This window comes from Natrix helvetica, assembly GCF_964273705.1.
Source record: "Natrix helvetica genome assembly, chromosome: W".
Lineage (NCBI taxonomy): Eukaryota > Metazoa > Chordata > Lepidosauria > Squamata > Natricidae > Natrix > Natrix helvetica.
Window position 1 is genome coordinate 3,293,094 of NC_138555.1, and position 24,447 is coordinate 3,317,540.

Genomic DNA, 24,447 nt, shown 5'->3' on the forward strand with positions numbered 1-24,447 from the left:
AGGGTTAGGGTTAGGGTTAGGGCCTTTGTCTTTTGCTAGCTGATCAGGAATGGGGATATCAGACACTGTAGCCCAGTTCTGTAAATGAGCCATGATTGAATGCATATCACTCTTCAAAGTGAAGTCATCCTGAACTCCATCTAGCGTACCATAACTTAGCATGTTTATGATTATTTTTCTCTCTGATTTGAATATAAGATAATATATTCAAATATATAATATCTGTATATTGGAAGCGGAAAGGGTTAGGGTTAGGATTAGGATTAGGGTTAGGGCCTTTGTCTTTTGCTAGCTGATCAGGAATGGGGATATCAGACACTGTAGCCCAGTTCTGTAAATGAGCCATGATTGAATGCATATCACTCTTCAAAGTGAAGTGATCCTGAACCCCATCTAGCTTACCATAACTTAGCATGCTTACGATTATTTTTCTCTCTGATTTGAATATAAGACAATATATTCAAATATATAATATCTGTATATTGTAAGCGGAAAGGGTTAGGGTTAGGGTTAGGGCCTTTGTCTTTTGCTAGCTGATCAGGAATGGGGATATCAGACACTGTAGCCCAGTTCTGTAAATGAGCCATGATTGAATGCATATCACTCTTCAAAGTGAAGTCATCCTGAACTCCATCTAGCGTACCATAACTTAGCATGTTTATGATTATTTTTCTCTCTGATTTGAATATAAGATAATATATTCAAATATATAATATCTGTATATTGGAAGCGGAAAGGGTTAGGGTTAGGGTTAGGGTTAGGGTTATGTCCTTTTTCTTTTGCTAGCTGATCAGGAATGGGGATATCAGACACTGTAGCCCAGTTCTGACATGAGCCATGATTGAATGCATATCACTCTTCAAAGTGAAGTCATCCTGAACTCCATCTAGCTTACCATAACTTAGCATGCTTATGATTATTTTTCTCTCTGATTTGAATATAGGATAATATATTGAAATATATAATATCTGTATATTGTAAACGGAAAGGGTTAGAGTTAGGGTTAGGGTTAGGGTTAGGGCCTTTGTCTTTTGCTAGCTGATCAGGAATGGGGATATCATACACTGTAGCCCAGTTCTGTAAATGAGCCATGATTGAATGCATATCACTCTTCAAAGTGAAGTGATCCTGAACCCCATCTAGCTTACCATAACTTAGCATGCTTATGATTATTTTTCTCTCTGATTTGAATATAGGATAATATATTGAAATATATAATATCTGTATATTGTAAGTGGAAAGGATTAGGGTTAGGGTTAGGGTTAGGGTTAGGGTTAGGGCCTTTGTCTTTTGCTAGCTGATCAGGAATGGGGATATCAGACACTGTAGCCCAGTTCTGTAAATGAGCCATGATTGAATGCATATCCCTCTTCAAAGTGAAGTCATCCTGAACCCCATCTAGCTTACCATAACTTAGCATGCTTACGATTATTTTTCTCTCTGATTTGAATATAAGATAATATATTCAAATATATAATATCTGTACATTGTAAGCGGAAAGGGTTAGGGTTAGGATTAGGAATAGGGCCTTTGTCTTTTGCTAGCTGATCAGGAATGGGGATATCAGACACTGTAGCCCAGTTCTGTAAATGAGCCATGATTGAATGCATATCACTCTTCAAAGTGAAGTCATCCTGAACTCCATCTAGCGTACCATAACTTAGCATGTTTATGATTATTTTTCTCTCTGATTTGAATATAAGATAATATATTCAAATATATAATATCTGTATATTGGAAGCGGAAAGGGTTAGGGTTAGGCTTAGGGTTAGGGCCTTTGTCTTTTGCTCGCTGATCAGGAATGGGGATATCAGACACTGTAGCCCAGTTCTGTAAATGAGCCATGATTGAATGCATATCACTCTTCAAAGTGAAGTCATCCTGAACCCCATCTAGCTTACCATAACTTAGCATGCTTATGATTATTTTTCTCTCTGATTTGAATATAGGATAATATATTCAAATATATAATATCTGTATATTGTAAGCGGAAAGGATTAGGGTTAGGGTTAGGGTTAGGGTTAGGGCCTTTGTCTTTTGCTAGCTGATCAGGAATGGGGATATCAGACACTGTAGCCCAGTTCTTTAAATGAGCCATGATTGAATGCATATCACTCTTCAAAGTGAAGTGATCCTGAACCCCATCTAGCTTACCATAATGTAGCATGCTTATGATTATTTTTCACTCTGATTTGAATATAAGATAATATATTCAAATATATAATATCTGTATATTGGAAGCGGAAAGGGTTAGGGTTAGGCTTAGGGTTAGGGCCTTTGTCTTTTGCTCGCTGATCAGGAATGGGGATATCAGACACTGTAGCCCAGTTCTGTAAATGAGCCATGATTGAATGCATATCACTCTTCAAAGTGAAGTGATCCTGAACCCCATCTAGCTTACCATAACTTAGCATGCTTATGATTATTTTTCTCTCTGATTTGAATATAGGATAATATATTGAAATATATAATATCTGTATATTGTAAGCGGAAAGGATTAGGGTTAGGGTTAGGGTTAGGGTTAGGGCCTTTGTCTTTTGCTAGCTGATCAGGAATGGGGATATCAGACACTGTAGCCCAGTTCTGTAAATGAGCCATGATTGAATGCATATCACTCTTCAAAGTGAAGTCATCCTGAACCCCATCTAGCTTACCATAACTTAGCATGCTTACGATTATTTTTCTCTCTGATTTGAATATAAGATAATATATTCAAATATATAATATCTGTACATTGTAAGCGGAAAGGGTTAGGGTTAGGATTAGGAATAGGGCCTTTGTCTTTTGCTAGCTGATCAGGAATGGGGATATCAGACACTGTAGCCCAGTTCTGTAAATGAGCCATGATTGAATGCATATCACTCTTCAAAGTGAAGTCATCCTGAACTCCATCTAGCGTACCATAACTTAGCATGTTTATGATTATTTTTCTCTCTGATTTGAATATAAGATAATATATTCAAATATATAATATCTGTATATTGGAAGCGGAAAGGGTTAGGGTTAGGATTAGGATTAGGGTTAGGGCCTTTGTCTTTTGCTAGCTGATCAGGAATGGGGATATCAGACACTGTAGCCCAGTTCTGTAAATGAGCCATGATTGAATGCATATCACTCTTCAAAGTGAAGTGATCCTGAACCCCATCTAGCTTACCATAATGTAGCATGCTTATGATGATTTTTCACTCTGATTTGAATATAAGATAATATATTCAAATATATAATATCTGTATATTGGAAGCGGAAAGGGTTAGGGTTAGGCTTAGGGTTAGGGCCTTTGTCTTTTGCTCGCTGATCAGGAATGGGGATATCAGACACTGTAGCCCAGTTCTGTAAATGAGCCATGATTGAATGCATATCACTCTTCAAAGTGAAGTGATCCTGAACCCCATCTAGCTTACCATAACTTAGCATGCTTATGATTATTTTTCTCTCTGATTTGAATATAGGATAATATATTGAAATATATAATATCTGTATATTGTAAGCGGAAAGGGTTAGGGTTAGGCTTAGGGTTAGGGCCTTTGTCTTTTGCTCGCTGATCAGGAATGGGGATATCAGACACTGTAGCCCAGTTCTGTAAATGAGCCATGATTGAATGCATATCACTCTTCAAAGTGAAGTGATCCTGAACCCCATCTAGCTTACCATAATGTAGCATGCTTATGATTATTTTTCACTCTGATTTGAATATAAGATAATATATTCAAATATATAATATCTGTATATTGGAAGCGGAAAGGGTTAGGGTTAGGCTTAGGGTTAGGGCCTTTGTCTTTTGCTCGCTGATCAGGAATGGGGATATCAGACACTGTAGCCCAGTTCTGTAAATGAGCCATGATTGAATGCATATCACTCTTCAAAGTGAAGTGATCCTGAACCCCATCTAGCTTACCATAACTTAGCATGCTTATGATTATTTTTCTCTCTGATTTGAATATAGGATAATATATTGAAATATATAATATCTGTATATTGTAAGCGGAAAGGATTAGGGTTAGGGTTAGGGTTAGGGTTAGGGCCTTTGTCTTTTGCTAGCTGATCAGGAATGGGGATATCAGACACTGTAGCCCAGTTCTGTAAATGAGCCATGATTGAATGCATATCACTCTTCAAAGTGAAGTCATCCTGAACCCCATCTAGCTTACCATAACTTAGCATGCTTACGATTATTTTTCTCTCTGATTTGAATATAAGATAATATATTCAAATATATAATATCTGTACATTGTAAGCGGAAAGGGTTAGGGTTAGGATTAGGATTAGGGCCTTTGTCTTTTGCTAGCTGATCAGGAATGGGGATATCAGACACTGTAGCCCAGTTCTGTAAATGAGCCATGATTGAATGCATATCACTCTTCAAAGTGAAGTGATCCTGAACCCCATCTAGCTTACCATAACTTAGCATGCTTACGATTATTTTTCTCTCTGATTTGAATATAAGACAATATATTCAAATATATAATATCTGTATATTGTAAGCGGAAAGGGTTAGGGTTAGGGTTAGGGCCTTTGTCTTTTGCTAGCTGATCAGGAATGGGGATATCAGACACTGTAGCCCAGTTCTGTAAATGAGCCATGATTGAATGCATATCACTCTTCAAAGTGAAGTCATCCTGAACTCCATCTAGCGTACCATACCTTAGCATGTTTATGATTATTTTTCTCTCTGATTTGAATATAAGATAATATATTCAAATATATAATATCTGTATATTGGAAGCGGAAAGGGTTAGGGTTAGGGTTAGGGTTAGGGCCTTTGTCTTTTGCTCGCTGATCAGGAATGGGGATATCAGACACTGTAGCCCAGTTCTGTAAATGAGCCATGATTGAATGCATATCACTCTTCAAAGTGAAGTCATCCTGAACCCCATCTAGCTTACCATAACTTAGCATGCTTATGATTATTTTTCTCTCTGATTTGAATATAGGATAATATATTCAAATATATAATATCTGTATATTGTAAGCGGAAAGGATTAGGGTTAGGGTTAGGGTTAGGGTTAGGGCCTTTGTCTTTTGCTAGCTGATCAGGAATGGGGATATCAGACACTGTAGCCCAGTTCTTTAAATGAGCCATGATTGAATGCATATCACTCTTCAAAGTGAAGTGATCCTGAACCCCATCTAGCTTACCATAATGTAGCATGCTTATGATTATTTTTCACTCTGATTTGAATATAAGATAATATATTCAAATATATAATATCTGTATATTGGAAGCGGAAAGGGTTAGGGTTAGGCTTAGGGTTAGGGCCTTTGTCTTTTGCTCGCTGATCAGGAATGGGGATATCAGACACTGTAGCCCAGTTCTGTAAATGAGCCATGATTGAATGCATATCACTCTTCAAAGTGAAGTGATCCTGAACCCCATCTAGCTTACCATAACTTAGCATGCTTATGATTATTTTTCTCTCTGATTTGAATATAGGATAATATATTGAAATATATAATATCTGTATATTGTAAGCGGAAAGGATTAGGGTTAGGGTTAGGGTTAGGGTTAGGGCCTTTGTCTTTTGCTAGCTGATCAGGAATGGGGATATCAGACACTGTAGCCCAGTTCTGTAAATGAGCCATGATTGAATGCATATCACTCTTCAAAGTGAAGTCATCCTGAACCCCATCTAGCTTACCATAACTTAGCATGCTTACGATTATTTTTCTCTCTGATTTGAATATAAGATAATATATTCAAATATATAATATCTGTACATTGTAAGCGGAAAGGGTTAGGGTTAGGATTAGGAATAGGGCCTTTGTCTTTTGCTAGCTGATCAGGAATGGGGATATCAGACACTGTAGCCCAGTTCTGTAAATGAGCCATGATTGAATGCATATCACTCTTCAAAGTGAAGTCATCCTGAACTCCATCTAGCGTACCATAACTTAGCATGTTTATGATTATTTTTCTCTCTGATTTGAATATAAGATAATATATTCAAATATATAATATCTGTATATTGGAAGCGGAAAGGGTTAGGGTTAGGATTAGGATTAGGGTTAGGGCCTTTGTCTTTTGCTAGCTGATCAGGAATGGGGATATCAGACACTGTAGCCCAGTTCTGTAAATGAGCCATGATTGAATGCATATCACTCTTCAAAGTGAAGTGATCCTGAACCCCATCTAGCTTACCATAATGTAGCATGCTTATGATTATTTTTCACTCTGATTTGAATATAAGATAATATATTCAAATATATAATATCTGTATATTGGAAGCGGAAAGGGTTAGGGTTAGGCTTAGGGTTAGGGCCTTTGTCTTTTGCTCGCTGATCAGGAATGGGGATATCAGACACTGTAGCCCAGTTCTGTAAATGAGCCATGATTGAATGCATATCACTCTTCAAAGTGAAGTGATCCTGAACCCCATCTAGCTTACCATAACTTAGCATGCTTATGATTATTTTTCTCTCTGATTTGAATATAGGATAATATATTGAAATATATAATATCTGTATATTGTAAGCGGAAAGGGTTAGGGTTAGGCTTAGGGTTAGGGCCTTTGTCTTTTGCTCGCTGATCAGGAATGGGGATATCAGACACTGTAGCCCAGTTCTGTAAATGAGCCATGATTGAATGCATATCACTCTTCAAAGTGAAGTGATCCTGAACCCCATCTAGCTTACCATAATGTAGCATGCTTATGATTATTTTTCACTCTGATTTGAATATAAGATAATATATTCAAATATATAATATCTGTATATTGGAAGCGGAAAGGGTTAGGGTTAGGGTTAGGGCCTTTGTCTTTTGCTCGCTGATCAGGAATGGGGATATCAGACACTGTAGCCCAGTTCTGTAAATGAGCCATGATTGAATGCATATCACTCTTCAAAGTGAAGTGATCCTGAACCCCATCTAGCTTACCATAACTTAGCATGCTTATGATTATTTTTCTCTCTGATTTGAATATAGGATAATATATTGAAATATATAATATCTGTATATTGTAAGCGGAAAGGATTAGGGTTAGGGTTAGGGTTAGGGTTAGGGTTAGGGCCTTTGTCTTTTGCTAGCTGATCAGGAATGGGGATATCAGACACTGTAGCCCAGTTCTGTAAATGAGCCATGATTGAATGCATATCACTCTTCAAAGTGAAGTCATCCTGAACCCCATCTAGCTTACCATAACTTAGCATGCTTACGATTATTTTTCTCTCTGATTTGAATATAAGCCAATATATTCAAATATATAATATCTGTATATTGTAAGCGGAAAGGATTAGGGTTAGGGTTAGGGCCTTTGTCTTTTGCTAGCTGATCAGGAATGGGGATATCAGACACTGTAGCCCAGTTCTGTAAATGAGCCATGATTGAATGCATATCACTCTTCAAAGTGAAGTCATCCTGAACTCCATCTAGCGTACCATAACTTAGCATGTTTATGATTATTTTTCTCTCTGATTTGAATATAAGATAATATATTCAAATATATAATATCTGTATATTGGAAGCGGAAAGGGTTAGGGTTAGGATTAGGCTTAGGGTTAGGGCCTTTGTCTTTTGCTCGCTGATCAGGAATGGGGATATCAGACACTGTAGCCCAGTTCTGTAAATGAGCCATGATTGAATGCATATCACTCTTCAAAGTGAAGTCATCCTGAACCCCATCTAGCTTACCATAACTTAGCATGCTTACGATTATTTTTCTCTCTGATTTGAATATAAGATAATATATTCAAATATATAATATCTGTACATTGTAAGCGGAAAGGGTTAGGGTTAGGATTAGGAATAGGGCCTTTGTCTTTTGCTAGCTGATCAGGAATGGGGATATCAGACACTGTAGCCCAGTTCTGTAAATGAGCCATGATTGAATGCATGTCACTCTTCAAAGTGAAGTCATCCTGAACTCCATCTAGCGTACCATAACTTAGCATGTTTATGATTATTTTTCTCTCTGATTTGAATATAAGATAATATATTCAAATATATAATATCTGTATATTGGAAGCGGAAAGGATTAGGGTTAGGGTTAGGGTTAGGGTTAGGGCCTTTGTCTTTTGCTAGCTGATCAGGAATGGGGATATCAGACACTGTAGCCCAGTTCTGTAAATGAGCCATGATTGAATGCATATCACTCTTCAAAGTGAAGTCATCCTGAACCCCATCTAGCTTACCATAACTTAGCATGCTTACGATTATTTTTCTCTCTGATTTGAATATAAGACAATATATTCAAATATATAATATCTGTATATTGTAAGCGGAAAGGGTTAGGGTTAGGGTTAGGGCCTTTGTCTTTTGCTAGCTGATCAGGAATGGGGATATCAGACACTGTAGCCCAGTTCTGTAAATGAGCCATGATTGAATGCATATCACTCTTCAAAGTGAAGTGATCCTGAACCCCATCTAGCTTACCATAACTTAGCATGCTTACGATTATTTTTCTCTCTGATTTGAATATAAGATAATATATTCAAATATATAATATCTGTATATTGGAAGCGGAAAGGGTTAGGGTTAGGCTTAGGGTTAGGGCCTTTGTCTTTTGCTCGCTGATCAGGAACGGGGATATCAGACACTGTAGCCCAGTTCTGTAAATGAGCCATGATTGAATGCATATCACTCTTCAAAGTGAAGTCATCCTGAACCCCATCTAGCTTACCATAACTTAGCATGCTTACGATTATTTTTCTCTCTGATTTGAATATAAGATAATATATTCAAATATATAATATCTGTACATTGTAAGCGGAAAGGGTTAGGGTTAGGATTAGGAATAGGGCCTTTGTCTTTTGCTAGCTGATCAGGAATGGGGATATCAGACACTGTAGCCCAGTTCTGTAAATGAGCCATGATTGAATGCATATCACTCTTCAAAGTGAAGTCATCCTGAACTCCATCTAGCGTACCATAACTTAGCATGTTTATGATTATTTTTCTCTCTGATTTGAATATAAGATAATATATTCAAATATATAATATCTGTATATTGGAAGCGGAAAGGGTTAGGGTTAGGGTTAGGGTTAGTGCCTTTGTCTTTTGCTAGCTGATCAGGAATGGGGATATCAGACACTGTAGCCCAGTTCTGTAAATGAGCCATGATTGAATGCATATCACTCTTCAAAGTGAAGTCATCCTGAACCCCATCTAGCTTACCATAACTTAGCTTGCTTACGATTATTTTTCTCTCTGATTTGAATATAAGACAATATATTCAAATATATAATATCTGTATATTGTAAGCGGAAAGGGTTAGGGTTAGGGTTAGGGCCTTTGTCTTTTGCTAGCTGATCAGGAATGGGGATATCAGACACTGTAGCCCAGTTCTGTAAATGAGCCATGATTGAATGCATATCACTCTTCAAAGTGAAGTGATCCTGAACCCCATCTAGCTTACCATAATGTAGCATGCTTATGATTATTTTTCACTCTGATTTGAATATAAGATAATATATTCAAATATATAATATCTGTATATTGGAAGCGGAAAGGGTTAGGGTTAGGCTTAGGGTTAGGGCCTTTGTCTTTTGCTCGCTGATCAGGAATGGGGATATCAGACACTGTAGCCCAGTTCTGTAAATGAGCCATGATTGAATGCATATCACTCTTCAAAGTGAAGTGATCCTGAACCCCATCTAGCTTACCATAACTTAGCATGCTTATGATTATTTTTCTCTCTGATTTGAATATAGGATAATATATTGAAATATATAATATCTGTATATTGTAAGCGGAAAGGATTAGGGTTAGGGTTAGGGTTAGGGTTAGGGCCTTTGTCTTTTGCTAGCTGATCAGGAATGGGGATATCAGACACTGTAGCCCAGTTCTGTAAATGAGCCATGATTGAATGCATATCACTCTTCAAAGTGAAGTCATCCTGAACCCCATCTAGCTTACCATAACTTAGCATGCTTACGATTATTTTTCTCTCTGATTTGAATATAAGATAATATATTCAAATATATAATATCTGTACATTGTAAGCGGAAAGGGTTAGGGTTAGGATTAGGAATAGGGCCTTTGTCTTTTGCTAGCTGATCAGGAATGGGGATATCAGACACTGTAGCCCAGTTCTGTAAATGAGCCATGATTGAATGCATATCACTCTTCAAAGTGAAGTCATCCTGAACTCCATCTAGCGTACCATAACTTAGCATGTTTATGATTATTTTTCTCTCTGATTTGAATATAAGATAATATATTCAAATATATAATATCTGTATATTGGAAGCGGAAAGGGTTAGGGTTAGGATTAGGATTAGGGTTAGGGCCTTTGTCTTTTGCTAGCTGATCAGGAATGGGGATATCAGACACTGTAGCCCAGTTCTGTAAATGAGCCATGATTGAATGCATATCACTCTTCAAAGTGAAGTGATCCTGAACCCCATCTAGCTTACCATAACTTAGCATGCTTACGATTATTTTTCTCTCTGATTTGAATATAAGACAATATATTCAAATATATAATATCTGTATATTGTAAGCGGAAAGGGTTAGGGTTAGGGTTAGGGCCTTTGTCTTTTGCTAGCTGATCAGGAATGGGGATATCAGACACTGTAGCCCAGTTCTGTAAATGAGCCATGATTGAATGCATATCACTCTTCAAAGTGAAGTCATCCTGAACTCCATCTAGCGTACCATAACTTAGCATGTTTATGATTATTTTTCTCTCTGATTTGAATATAAGATAATATATTCAAATATATAATATCTGTATATTGGAAGCGGAAAGGGTTAGGGTTAGGATTAGGATTAGGGTTAGGGCCTTTGTCTTTTGCTAGCTGATCAGGAATGGGGATATCAGACACTGTAGCCCAGTTCTGTAAATGAGCCATGATTGAATGCATATCACTCTTCAAAGTGAAGTGATCCTGAACCCCATCTAGCTTACCATAACTTAGCATGCTTACGATTATTTTTCTCTCTGATTTGAATATAAGACAATATATTCAAATATATAATATCTGTATATTGTAAGCGGAAAGGGTTAGGGTTAGGGTTAGGGCCTTTGTCTTTTGCTAGCTGATCAGGAATGGGGATATCAGACACTGTAGCCCAGTTCTGTAAATGAGCCATGATTGAATGCATATCACTCTTCAAAGTGAAGTCATCCTGAACTCCATCTAGCGTACCATAACTTAGCATGTTTATGATTATTTTTCTCTCTGATTTGAATATAAGATAATATATTCAAATATATAATATCTGTATATTGGAAGCGGAAAGGGTTAGGGTTAGGGTTAGGGTTAGGGTTATGTCCTTTTTCTTTTGCTAGCTGATCAGGAATGGGGATATCAGACACTGTAGCCCAGTTCTGACATGAGCCATGATTGAATGCATATCACTCTTCAAAGTGAAGTCATCCTGAACTCCATCTAGCTTACCATAACTTAGCATGCTTATGATTATTTTTCTCTCTGATTTGAATATAGGATAATATATTGAAATATATAATATCTGTATATTGTAAACGGAAAGGGTTAGAGTTAGGGTTAGGGTTAGGGTTAGGGCCTTTGTCTTTTGCTAGCTGATCAGGAATGGGGATATCATACACTGTAGCCCAGTTCTGTAAATGAGCCATGATTGAATGCATATCACTCTTCAAAGTGAAGTGATCCTGAACCCCATCTAGCTTACCATAACTTAGCATGCTTATGATTATTTTTCTCTCTGATTTGAATATAGGATAATATATTGAAATATATAATATCTGTATATTGTAAGTGGAAAGGATTAGGGTTAGGGTTAGGGTTAGGGTTAGGGTTAGGGCCTTTGTCTTTTGCTAGCTGATCAGGAATGGGGATATCAGACACTGTAGCCCAGTTCTGTAAATGAGCCATGATTGAATGCATATCCCTCTTCAAAGTGAAGTCATCCTGAACCCCATCTAGCTTACCATAACTTAGCATGCTTACGATTATTTTTCTCTCTGATTTGAATATAAGATAATATATTCAAATATATAATATCTGTACATTGTAAGCGGAAAGGGTTAGGGTTAGGATTAGGAATAGGGCCTTTGTCTTTTGCTAGCTGATCAGGAATGGGGATATCAGACACTGTAGCCCAGTTCTGTAAATGAGCCATGATTGAATGCATATCACTCTTCAAAGTGAAGTCATCCTGAACTCCATCTAGCGTACCATAACTTAGCATGTTTATGATTATTTTTCTCTCTGATTTGAATATAAGATAATATATTCAAATATATAATATCTGTATATTGGAAGCGGAAAGGGTTAGGGTTAGGCTTAGGGTTAGGGCCTTTGTCTTTTGCTCGCTGATCAGGAATGGGGATATCAGACACTGTAGCCCAGTTCTGTAAATGAGCCATGATTGAATGCATATCACTCTTCAAAGTGAAGTCATCCTGAACCCCATCTAGCTTACCATAACTTAGCATGCTTATGATTATTTTTCTCTCTGATTTGAATATAGGATAATATATTCAAATATATAATATCTGTATATTGTAAGCGGAAAGGATTAGGGTTAGGGTTAGGGTTAGGGTTAGGGCCTTTGTCTTTTGCTAGCTGATCAGGAATGGGGATATCAGACACTGTAGCCCAGTTCTTTAAATGAGCCATGATTGAATGCATATCACTCTTCAAAGTGAAGTGATCCTGAACCCCATCTAGCTTACCATAATGTAGCATGCTTATGATTATTTTTCACTCTGATTTGAATATAAGATAATATATTCAAATATATAATATCTGTATATTGGAAGCGGAAAGGGTTAGGGTTAGGCTTAGGGTTAGGGCCTTTGTCTTTTGCTCGCTGATCAGGAATGGGGATATCAGACACTGTAGCCCAGTTCTGTAAATGAGCCATGATTGAATGCATATCACTCTTCAAAGTGAAGTGATCCTGAACCCCATCTAGCTTACCATAACTTAGCATGCTTATGATTATTTTTCTCTCTGATTTGAATATAGGATAATATATTGAAATATATAATATCTGTATATTGTAAGCGGAAAGGATTAGGGTTAGGGTTAGGGTTAGGGTTAGGGCCTTTGTCTTTTGCTAGCTGATCAGGAATGGGGATATCAGACACTGTAGCCCAGTTCTGTAAATGAGCCATGATTGAATGCATATCACTCTTCAAAGTGAAGTCATCCTGAACCCCATCTAGCTTACCATAACTTAGCATGCTTACGATTATTTTTCTCTCTGATTTGAATATAAGATAATATATTCAAACATATAATATCTGTACATTGTAAGCGGAAAGGGTTAGGGTTAGGATTAGGAATAGGGCCTTTGTCTTTTGCTAGCTGATCAGGAATGGGGATATCAGACACTGTAGCCCAGTTCTGTAAATGAGCCATGATTGAATGCATATCACTCTTCAAAGTGAAGTCATCCTGAACTCCATCTAGCGTACCATAACTTAGCATGTTTATGATTATTTTTCTCTCTGATTTGAATATAAGATAATATATTCAAATATATAATATCTGTATATTGGAAGCGGAAAGGGTTAGGGTTAGGATTAGGATTAGGGTTAGGGCCTTTGTCTTTTGCTAGCTGATCAGGAATGGGGATATCAGACACTGTAGCCCAGTTCTGTAAATGAGCCATGATTGAATGCATATCACTCTTCAAAGTGAAGTGATCCTGAACCCCATCTAGCTTACCATAACTTAGCATGCTTATGATTATTTTTCTCTCTGATTTGAATATAGGATAATATATTGAAATATATAATATCTGTATATTGTAAGCGGAAAGGGTTAGGGTTAGGCTTAGGGTTAGGGCCTTTGTCTTTTGCTCGCTGATCAGGAATGGGGATATCAGACACTGTAGCCCAGTTCTGTAAATGAGCCATGATTGAATGCATATCACTCTTCAAAGTGAAGTGATCCTGAACCCCATCTAGCTTACCATAATGTAGCATGCTTATGATTATTTTTCACTCTGATTTGAATATAAGATAATATATTCAAATATATAATATCTGTATATTGGAAGCGGAAAGGGTTAGGGTTAGGCTTAGGGTTAGGGCCTTTGTCTTTTGCTCGCTGATCAGGAATGGGGATATCAGACACTGTAGCCCAGTTCTGTAAATGAGCCATGATTGAATGCATATCACTCTTCAAAGTGAAGTGATCCTGAACCCCATCTAGCTTACCATAACTTAGCATGCTTATGATTATTTTTCTCTCTGATTTGAATATAGGATAATATATTGAAATATATAATATCTGTATATTGTAAGCGGAAAGGATTAGGGTTAGGGTTAGGGTTAGGGTTAGGGCCTTTGTCTTTTGCTAGCTGATCAGGAATGGGGATATCAGACACTGTAGCCCAGTTCTGTAAATGAGCCATGATTGAATGCATATCACTCTTCAAAGTGAAGTCATCCTGAACCCCATCTAGCTTACCATAACTTAGCATGCTTACGATTATTTTTCTCTCTGATTTGAATATAAGATAATATATTCAAATATATAATATCTGTACATTGTAAGCGGAAAGGGTTAGGGTTAGGATTAGGATTAGGGCCTTTGTCTTTTGCTAGCTGATCAGGAATGGGGATATCAGACACTGTAGCCCAGTTCTGTAAATGAGCCATGATTGAATGCATATCACTCTTCAAAGTGAAGTGATCCTGAACCCCATCTAGCTTACCATAACTTAGCATGCTTACGATTATTTTTCTCTCTGATTTGAATATAAGACAATATATTCAAATATATAATATCTGTATATTGTAAGCGGAAAGGGTTAGGGTTAGGGTTAGGGCCTTTGTCTTTTGCTAGCTGATCAGGAATGGGGATATCAGACACTGTAGCCCAGTTCTGTAAATGAGCCATGATTGAATGCATATCACTCTTCAAAGTGAAGTCATCCTGAACTCCATCTAGCGTACCATACCTTAGCATGTTTATGATTATTTTTCTCTCTGATTTGAATATAAGATAATATATTCAAATATATAATATCTGTATATTGGAAGCGGAAAGGGTTAGGGTTAGGGTTAGGGTTAGGGCCTTTGTCTTTTGCTCGCTGATCAGGAATGGGGATATCAGACACTGTAGCCCAGTTCTGTAAATGAGCCATGATTGAATGCATATCACTCTTCAAAGTGAAGTCATCCTGAACCCCATCTAGCTTACCATAACTTAGCATGCTTATGATTATTTTTCTCTCTGATTTGAATATAGGATAATATATTCAAATATATAATATCTGTATATTGTAAGCGGAAAGGATTAGGGTTAGGGTTAGGGTTAGGGTTAGGGCCTTTGTCTTTTGCTAGCTGATCAGGAATGGGGATATCAGACACTGTAGCCCAGTTCTTTAAATGAGCCATGATTGAATGCATATCACTCTTCAAAGTGAAGTGATCCTGAACCCCATCTAGCTTACCATAATGTAGCATGCTTATGATTATTTTTCACTCTGATTTGAATATAAGATAATATATTCAAATATATAATATCTGTATATTGGAAGCGGAAAGGGTTAGGGTTAGGCTTAGGGTTAGGGCCTTTGTCTTTTGCTCGCTGATCAGGAATGGGGATATCAGACACTGTAGCCCAGTTCTGTAAATGAGCCATGATTGAATGCATATCACTCTTCAAAGTGAAGTGATCCTGAACCCCATCTAGCTTACCATAACTTAGCATGCTTATGATTATTTTTCTCTCTGATTTGAATATAGGATAATATATTGAAATATATAATATCTGTATATTGTAAGCGGAAAGGATTAGGGTTAGGGTTAGGCTTAGGGTTAGGGCCTTTGTCTTTTGCTAGCTGATCAGGAATGGGGATATCAGACACTGTAGCCCAGTTCTGTAAATGAGCCATGATTGAATGCATATCACTCTTCAAAGTGAAGTCATCCTGAACCCCATCTAGCTTACCATAACTTAGCATGCTTACGATTATTTTTCTCTCTGATTTGAATATAAGATAATATATTCAAATATATAATATCTGTACATTGTAAGCGGAAAGGGTTAGGGTTAGGATTAGGAATAGGGCCTTTGTCTTTTGCTAGCTGATCAGGAATGGGGATATCAGACACTGTAGCCCAGTTCTGTAAATGAGCCATGATTGAATGCATATCACTCTTCAAAGTGAAGTCATCCTGAACTCCATCTAGCGTACCATAACTTAGCATGTTTATGATTATTTTTCTCTCTGATTTGAATATAAGATAATATATTCAAATATATAATATCTGTATATTGGAAGCGGAAAGGGTTAGGGTTAGGATTAGGATTAGGGTTAGGGCCTTTGTCTTTTGCTAGCTGATCAGGAATGGGGATATCAGACACTGTAGCCCAGTTCTGTAAATGAGCCATGATTGAATGCATATCACTCTTCAAAGTGAAGTGATCCTGAACCCCATCTAGCTTACCATAATGTAGCATGCTTATGATTATTTTTCACTCTGATTTGAATATAAGATAATATATTCAAATATATAATATCTGTATATTGGAAGCGGAAAGGGTTAGGGTTAGGCTTAGGGTTAGGGCCTTTGTCTTTTGCTCGCTGATCAGGAATGGGGATATCAGACACTGTAGCCCAGTTCTGTAAATGAGCCATGATTGAATGCATATCACTCTTCAAAGTGAAGTGATCCTGAACCCCATCTAGCTTACCATAACTTAGCATGCTTATGATTATTTTTCTCTCTGATTTGAATATAGGATAATATATTGAAATATATAATATCTGTATATTGTAAGCGGAAAGGGTTAGGGTTAGGCTTAGGGTTAGGGCCTTTGTCTTTTGCTCGCTGATCAGGAATGGGGATATCAGACACTGTAGCCCAGTTCTGTAAATGAGCCATGATTGAATGCATATCACTCTTCAAAGTGAAGTGATCCTGAACCCCATCTAGCTTACCATAATGTAGCATGCTTATGATTATTTTTCACTCTGATTTGAATATAAGATAATATATTCAAATATATAATATCTGTATATTGGAAGCGGAAAGGGTTAGGGTTAGGCTTAGGGTTAGGGCCTTTGTCTTTTGCTCGCTGATCAGGAATGGGGATATCAGACACTGTAGCCCAGTTCTGTAAATGAGCCATGATTGAATGCATATCACTCTTCAAAGTGAAGTGATCCTGAACCCCATCTAGCTTACCATAACTTAGCATGCTTATGATTATTTTTCTCTCTGATTTGAATATAGGATAATATATTGAAATATATAATATCTGTATATTGTAAGCGGAAAGGATTAGGGTTAGGGTTAGGGTTAGGGTTAGGGCCTTTGTCTTTTGCTAGCTGATCAGGAATGGGGATATCAGACACTGTAGCCCAGTTCTGTAAATGAGCCATGATTGAATGCATATCACTCTTCAAAGTGAAGTCATCCTGAACCCCATCTAGCTTACCATAACTTAGCATGCTTACGATTATTTTTCTCTCTGATTTGAATATAAGATAATATATTCAAATATATAATATCTGTACATTGTAAGCGGAAAGGGTTAGGGTTAGGATTAGGAATAGGGCCTTTGTCTTTTGCTAGCTGATCAGGAATGGGGATATCAGACACTGTAGCCCAGTTCTGTAAATGAGCCATGATTGAATGCATATCACTCTTCAAAGTGAAGTCATCCTGAACTCCATCTAGCGTACCATAACTTAGCATGTTTATGATTATTTTTCTCTCTGATTTGAATATAAGATAATATATTCAAATATATAATATCTGTATATTGGAAGCGGAAAGGGTTAGGGTTAGGATTAGGATTAGGGTTAGGGCCTTTGTCTTTTGCTAGATGATCAGGAATGGGGATATCAGACACTGTAGCCCAGTTCTGTAAATGAGCCATGATTGAATGCATATCACTCTTCAAAGTGAAGTGATCCTGAACCCCATCTAGCTTACCATAATGTAGCATGCTTATGATTATTTTTCACTCTGATTTGAATATAAGATAATATATTCAAATATATAATATCTGTATATTGGAAGCGGAAAGGGTTAGGGTTAGGCTTAGGGTTAGGGCCTTTGTCTTTTGCTCGCTGATCAGGAATGGGGATATCAGACACTGTAGCCCAGTTCTGTAAATGAGCCATGATTGAATGCATATCACTCTTCAAAGTGAAGTGATCCTGAACCCCATCTAGCTTACCATAACTTAGCATGCTTATGATTATTTTTCTCTCTGATTTGAATATAGGATAATATATTGAAATATATAATATCTGTATATTGTAAGCGGAAAGGATTAGGGTTAGGGTTAGGGTTAGGGTTAGGGCCTTTGTCTTTTGCTAGCTGATCAGGAATGGGGATATCAGACACTGTAGCCCAGTTCTGTAAATGAGCCATGATTGAATGCATATCACTCTTCAAAGTGAAGTCATCCTGAACCCCATCTAGCTTACCATAACTTAGCATGCTTACGATTATTTTTCTCTCTGATTTGAATATAAGATAATATATTCAAATATATAATATCTGTACATTGTAAGCGGAAAGGGTTAGGGTTAGGATTAGGATTAGGGCCTTTGTCTTTTGCTAGCTGATCAGGAATGGGGATATCAGACACTGTAGCCCAGTTCTGTAAATGAGCCATGATTGAATGCATATCACTCTTCAAAGTGAAGTGATCCTGAACCCCATCTAGCTTACCATAACTTAGCATGCTTACGATTATTTTTCTCTCTGATTTGAATATAAGACAATATATTCAAATATATAATATCTGTATATTGTAAGCGGAAAGGGTTAGGGTTAGGGTTAGGGCCTTTGTCTTTTGCTAGCTGATCAGGAATGGGGATATCAGACACTGTAGCCCAGTTCTGTAAATGAGCCATGATTGAATGCATATCACTCTTCAAAGTGAAGTCATCCTGAACTCCATCTAGCGTACCATACCTTAGCATGTTTATGATTATTTTTCTCTCTGATTTGAATATAAGATAATATATTCAAATATATAATATCTGTATATTGGAAGCGGAAAGGGTTAGGGTTAGGGTTAGGGTTAGGGTTATGTCCTTTTTCTTTTGCTAGCTGATCAGGAATGGGGATATCAGACACTGTAGCCCAGTTCTGTACATGAGCCATGATTGAATGCATATCACTCTTCAAAGTGAAGTCATCCTGAACTCCATCTAGCGTACCATAACTTAGCATGTTTATGATTATTTTTCTCTCTGATTTGAATATAAGATAATATATTCAAATATATAATATCTGTATATTGGAAGCGGAAAGGGTTAGGGTTAGGATTAGGATTAGGGTTAGGGCCTTTGTCTTTTGCTAGCTGATCAGGAATGGGGATATCAGACACTGTAGCCCAGTTCTGTACATGAGCCATGATTGAATGCATATCACTCTTCAAAGTGAAGTCATCCTGAACTCCATCTAGCGTACCATAACTTAGCATGTTTATGATTATTTTTCTCTCTGATTTGAATATAAGATAATATATTCAAATATATAATATCTGTATATTGGAAGCGGAAAGGATTAGGGTTAGGGTTAGGGTTAGGGTTAGGGCCTTTGTCTTTTGCTAGCTGATCAGGAATGGGGATATCAGACACTGTAGCCCAGTTCTGTAAATGAGCCATGATTGAATGCATATCACTCTTCAAAGTGAAGTCATCCTGAACCCCATCTAGCTTACCATAACTTAGCATGCTTACGATTATTTTTCTCTCTGATTTGAATATAAGATAATATATTCAAATATATAATATCTGTACATTGTAAGCGGAAAGGGTTAGGGTTAGGATTAGGAATAGGGACTTTGTCTTTTGCTAGCTGATCAGGAATGGGGATATCAGACACTGTAGCCCAGTTCTGTAAATGAGCCATGATTGAATGCATATCACTCTTCAAAGTGAAGTCATCCTGAACTCCATCTAGCGTACCATAACTTAGCATGTTTATGATTATTTTTCTCTCTGATTTGAATATAAGATAATATATTCAAATATATAATATCTGTATATTGGAAGCGGAAAGGGTTAGGGTTAGGATTAGGATTAGGGTTAGGGCCTTTTTCTTTTGCTAGCTGATCAGGAATGGGGATATCAGACACTGTAGCCCAGTTCTGTACATGAGCCATGATTGAATGCATATCACTCTTCAAAGTGAAGTCATCCTGAACTCCATCTAGCGTACCATAACTTAGCATGTTTATGATTATTTTTCTCTCTGATTTGAATATAAGATAATATATTCAAATATATAATATCTGTATATTGTAAGCGGAAAGGGTTAGGGTTAGGGTTAGGGCCTTTGTCTTTTGCTAGCTGATCAGGAATGGGGATATCAGACACTGTAGCCCAGTTCTGTAAATGAGCCATGATTGAATGCATATCACTCTTCAAAGTGAAGTCATCCTGAACTCCATCTAGCGTACCATAACTTAGCATGTTTATGATTATTTTTCTCTCTGATTTGAATATAAGATAATATATTCAAATATATAATATCTGTATATTGGAAGCGGAAAGGGTTAGGGTTAGGGTTAGGGTTAGGGTTATGTCCTTTTTCTTTTGCTAGCTGATCAGGAATGGGGATATCAGACACTGTAGCCCAGTTCTGTACATGAGCCATGATTGAATGCATATCACTCTTCAAAGTGAAGTCATCCTGAACTCCATCTAGCTTACCATAACTTAGCATGCTTATGATTATTTTTCTCTCTGATTTGAATATAGGATAATATATTGAAATATATAATATCTGTATATTGTAAACGGAAAGGGTTAGAGTTAGGGTTAGGGTTAGGGTTAGGGCCTTTGTCTTTTGCTAGCTGATCAGGAATGGGGATATCAGACACTATAGCCCAGTTCTGTAAATGAGCCATGATTGAATGCATATCACTCTTCAAAGTGAAGTGATCCAGAACCCCATCTAGCTTACCATAACTTAGCATGCTTACAATTATTTTTCTCTCTGATTTGAATATAAGATAATATATTCAAATATATAATATCTGTATATTGTAAGCGGAAAGGGTTAGGGTTAGGATTAGGAATAGGGCCTTTGTCTTTTGCTAGCTGATCAGGAATGGGGATATCAGACACTGTAGCCCAGTTCTGTAAATGAGCCATGATTGCATGCATATCACTCTTCAAAGTGAAGTCATCCTGAACTCCATCTAGCGTACCATAACTTAGCATGTTTATGATTATTTTTCTCTCTGATTTGAATATAAGATAATATATTCAAATATATAATATCTGTATATTGGAAGCGGAAAGGGTTAGGGTTAGGCTTAGGGTTAGGGCCTTTGTCTTTTGCTCGCTGATCAGGAATGGGGATATCATACACTGTAGCCCAGTTCTGTATATGAGCCATGATTGAATGCATATCACTCTTCAAAGTGAAGTCATCCTGAACCCCATCTAGCTTACCATAACTTAGCATGCTTATGATTATTTTTCTCTCTGATTTGAATATAGGATAATATATTGAAATATATAATATCTGTATATTGTAAGTGGAAAGGATTAGGGTTAGGGTTAGGGTTAGGGTTAGGGTTAGGGTTAGGGTTAGGGCCTTTGTCTTTTGCTAGCTGATCAGGAATGGGGATATCAGACACTGTAGCCCAGTTCTGTAAATGAGCCATGATTGAATGCATATCACTCTTCAAAGTGAAGTCATCCTGAACTCCATCTAGCGTACCATAACTTAGCATGTTTATGATTATTTTTCTCTCTGATTTGAATATAAGATAATATATTCAAATATATAATATCTGTATATTGGAAGCGGAAAGGGTTAGGGTTAGGATTAGGATTAGGGTTAGGGCCTTTTTCTTTTGCTAGCTGATCAGGAATGGGGATATCAGACACTGTAGCCCAGTTCTGTACATGAGCCATGATTGAATGCATATCACTCTTCAAAGTGAAGTCATCCTGAACTCCATCTAGCGTACCATAACTTAGCATGTTTATGATTATTTTTCTCTCTGATTTGAATATAAGATAATATATTCAAATATATAATATCTGTATATTGTAAGCGGAAAGGGTTAGGGTTAGGGTTAGGGCCTTTGTCTTTTGCTAGCTGATCAGGAATGGGGATATCAGACACTGTAGCCCAGTTCTGTAAATGAGCCATGATTGAATGCATATCACTCTTCAAAGTGAAGTCATCCTGAACTCCATCTAGCGTACCATAACTTAGCATGTTTATGATTATTTTTCTCTCTGATTTGAATATAAGATAATATATTCAAATATATAATATCTGTATATTGGAAGCGGAAAGGGTTAGGGTTAGGGTTAGGGTTAGGGTTATGTCCTTTTTCTTTTGCTAGCTGATCAGGAATGGGGATATCAGACACTGTAGCCCAGTTCTGTACATGAGCCATGATTGAATGCATATCACTCTTCAAAGTGAAGTCATCCTGAACTCCATCTAGCTTACCATAACTTAGCATGCTTATGATTATTTTTCTCTCTGATTTGAATATAGGATAATATATTGAAATATATAATATCTGTATATTGTAAACGGAAAGGGTTAGAGTTAGGGTTAGGGTTAGGGTTAGGGCCTTTGTCTTTTGCTAGCTGATCAGGAATGGGGATATCAGACACTATAGCCCAGTTCTGTAAATGAGCCATGATTGAATGCATATCACTCTTCAAAGTGAAGTGATCCAGAACCCCATCTAGCTTACCATAACTTAGCATGCTTACAATTATTTTTCTCTCTGATTTGAATATAAGATAATATATTCAAATATATAATATCTGTATATTGTAAGCGGAAAGGGTTAGGGTTAGGATTAGGAATAGGGCCTTTGTCTTTTGCTAGCTGATCAGGAATGTGGATATCAGACACTGTAGCCCAGTTCTGTAAATGAGCCATGATTGCATGCATATCACTCTTCAAAGTGAAGTCATCCTGAACTCCATCTAGCGTACCATAACTTAGCATGTTTATGATTATTTTTCTCTCTGATTTGAATATAAGATAATATATTCAAATATATAATATCTGTATATTGGAAGCGGAAAGGGTTAGGGTTAGGCTTAGGGTTAGGGCCTTTGTCTTTTGCTCGCTGATCAGGAATGGGGATATCATACACTGTAGCCCAGTTCTGTATATGAGCCATGATTGAATGCATATCACTCTTCAAAGTGAAGTCATCCTGAACCCCATCTAGCTTACCATAACTTAGCATGCTTATGATTATTTTTCTCTCTGATTTGAATATAGGATAATATATTGAAATATATAATATCTGTATATTGTAAGTGGAAAGGATTAGGGTTAGGGTTAGGGTTAGGGTTAGGATTAGGAATAGGGCCTTTGTCTTTTGCTAGCTGATCAGGAATGGGGATATCAGACACTGTAGCCCAGTTCTGTAAATGAGCCATGATTGAATGCATATCACTCTTCAAAGTGAAGTCATCCTGAACCCCATCTAGCTTACCATAACTTAGCATGCTTATGATTATTTTTCTCTCTGATTTGAATATAGGATAATATATTCAAATATATAATATCTGTATATTGTAAGCGGAAAGGATTAGGGTTAGGGTTAGGGTTAGGGTTAGGGCCTTTGTCTTTTGCTAGCTGATCAGGAATGGGGATATCAGACACTGTAGCCCAGTTCTTTAAATGAGCCATGATTGAATGCATATCACTCTTCAAAGTGAAGTGATCCTGAACCCCATCTAGCTTACCATAATGTAGCATGCTTATGATTATTTTTCACTCTGATTTGAATATAAGATAATATATTCAAATATATAATATCTGTATATTGGAAGCGGAAAGGGTTAGGGTTAGGCTTAGGGTTAGGGCCTTTGTCTTTTGCTCGCTGATCAGGAATGGGGATATCAGACACTGTAGCCCAGTTCTGTAAATGAGCCATGATTGAATGCATATCACTCTTCAAAGTGAAGTGATCCTGAACCCCATCTAGCTTACCATAACTTAGCATGCTTATGATTATTTTTCTCTCTGATTTGAATATAGGATAATATATTGAAATATATAATATCTGTATATTGTAAGCGGAAAGGATTAGGGTTAGGGTTAGGGTTAGGGTTAGGGCCTTTGTCTTTTGCTAGCTGATCAGGAATGGGGATATCAGACACTGTAGCCCAGTTCTGTAAATGAGCCATGATTGAATGCATATCACTCTTCAAAGTGAAGTCATCCTGAACCCCATCTAGCTTACCATAACTTAGCATGCTTACGATAATTTTTCTCTCTGATTTGAATATAAGATAATATATTCAAATATATAATATCTGTACATTGTAAGCGGAAAGGGTTAGGGTTAGGCTTAGGGTTAGGGCCTTTGTCTTTTGCTCGCTGATCAGGAATGGGGATATCAGACACTGTAGCCCAGTTCTGTAAATGAGCCATGATTGAATGCATATCACTCTTCAAAGTGAAGTGATCCTGAACCCCATCTAGCTTACCATAACTTAGCATGCTTATGATTATTTTTCTCTCTGATTTGAATATAGGATAATATATTGAAATATATAATATCTGTATATTGGAAGCGGAAAGGGTTAGGGTTAGG